Source organism: Bufo bufo, chromosome 9 (genome assembly GCF_905171765.1).
Source record: "Bufo bufo chromosome 9, aBufBuf1.1, whole genome shotgun sequence".
Taxonomy (NCBI): domain Eukaryota; kingdom Metazoa; phylum Chordata; class Amphibia; order Anura; family Bufonidae; genus Bufo; species Bufo bufo.
The window spans coordinates 5,331,504-5,333,805 of record NC_053397.1 but is presented as its reverse complement, the minus strand read 5'-3'; positions in this window follow the sequence as shown (position 1 = coordinate 5,333,805).

Below are 2,302 nucleotides of genomic sequence, written 5' to 3'. Positions count from 1 at the left end.
TAATACAGGATGTAACTCAGGGTCAGTACAGGATAAGTAATGTAAGGTATGTACACAGTGACTGCACCAGCAGAATAGGGAGTGCAGTTCTAAAGTATAATACAGGATGTAACTCAGGATCAGTACAGGATAAGTAATGTATGTACACAGTGACTGCACCAGCAGAATAGTGAGTGCAGCTCTGGAGTATAATACAGGATGTAACTCAGGATCAGTACAGGATAAGTAATGTATGTACACAGTAACTGCACCAGCAGAATAGTGAGTGCAGCTCTGGAGTATAATACAGGATGTAACTCAGGATCTGTACAGGATAAGTAATGTATGTACACAGTGACTGCACCAGCAGAATAGTGAGTGCAGCTCTGCAGTATAATACAGGATGTAACTCAGGATCAGTACAGGATAAGTAATGTATGTACACAGTAATTTCACCAGCAGAATAATGAGTGCAGCTCTGGAGTATAATACAGGGTGTAACTCAGGATCAGTACAGGATAAGTAATGTATGTACACAGTGACTGCACCAGCAGAATAGTGAGTGCAGCTCTGCAGTATAATACAGGATGTAACTCAGGATCAGTACAGGATAAGTAATGTATGTACACAGTGACTGCACCAGCAGAATAGTGAGTGCAGCTCTGGAGTATAATACAGGATCAGTACAGGATAAGTAATGTATGTACACAGTGACTGCACCAGCAGAATAGTGAGTGCAGCTCTGCAGTATAATACAGGATGTAACTCAGGATCAGTACAGGATAAGTAATGTATGTACACAGTGACTGCACCAGCAGAATAGTGAGTGCAGCTCTGGACCATAATACAGGATGTAACTCAGGATCAGTACAGGATAAGTAATGTATGTACACAGTGACTGCACCCGCAGAATAGTGAGTGCAGCTCTGGAGTATAATACAGGATGTAACTCAGGATCAGTACAGGATAAGTAATCTATGTACACAGTGACTCAACCAGCAGAATAGTAAATGCAGCTCTGGAGTATAATACAGGATGTAACTCTGAATCAGTACAGGATAAGTAATGTATGTACACAGTGACTGCACCAGCAGAATAGTGAGTGCAGCTCTGGGGTATAATACAGGATATAACTCAGGATCAGTACAGGATAAGTAATGTATGTACACAGTGACTGCACCAGCAGAATAGTGAGTGCAGCTCTGGAGTATAATACAGGATGTAACTCAGGATCAGTACAGGGTAAGTAATGTATGTACACAGTGACTGGACCAGCAGAATAGTGAGTGCAGCTCTGCAGTATAATACAGGATGTAACTCAGGATCAGTACAGGATAAGTAATGTATGTACACAGTGACTGCACCAGCAGAATAGTGAGTGCAGCTCTGGAGTATAATACAGGATCAGTACAGGATAAGTAATGTATGTACACAGTGACTGCACCAGCAGAATAGTGAGTGCAGCTCTGCAGTATAATACAGGATGTTACTCAGGATCAGTACAGGATAAGTAATGTATGTAAACAGTGACTGCACCAGCAGAATAGTGAGTGCAGCTCTGGAGCATAATGCAGGATGTAACTCAGGATCAGTACAGGATGAGTAATGTATGTACGCAGTGATTTCACCAGCAGAATAATGAGTGCAGCTCTGGAGTATAATACAGGATGTAACTCAGGATCAGTACAGGATAAGTAATGTATGTACACAGTGACTGCACCCGTAGAATAGTGAGTGCAGCTCTGGAGTATAATACAGGATGTAACTCAGGATCAGTACAGGATAAGTAATCTATGTACACAGTGACTGCACCAGCAGAATAGTAAATGCAGCTCTGGAGTATAATACAGGATGTAACTCAGGATCAGTACAGGATAAGTAATGTATGTACACAGTGACTGCACCAGCAGAATAGTGAGTGGAGCTCTGGAGTATAATACAGGATGTAACTCAGGATCAGTACAGGGTAAGTAATGTATGTACACAGTGACTGGACCAGCAGAATAGTGAGTGCAGCTCTGCAGTATAATACAGGATGTAACTCAGGATCAGTACAGGATAAGTAATGTATGTACACAGTGACTGCACCAGCAGAAGAGTGAGTGCAGCTCTGGAGTATAATACAGGATCAGTACAGGATAAGTAATGTATGTACACAGTAACTGCACCAGCAGAATAGTGAGTGCAGCTCTGGAGTATAATACAGGATGTAACTCAGGATCAGTACAGGATAAGTAATGTATGTAGACAGTGACTGCACCAGCAGAATAGTGAGTGCAGCTCTGCAGTATAATACAGGATGTAACTCAGGATCAGTACAGGA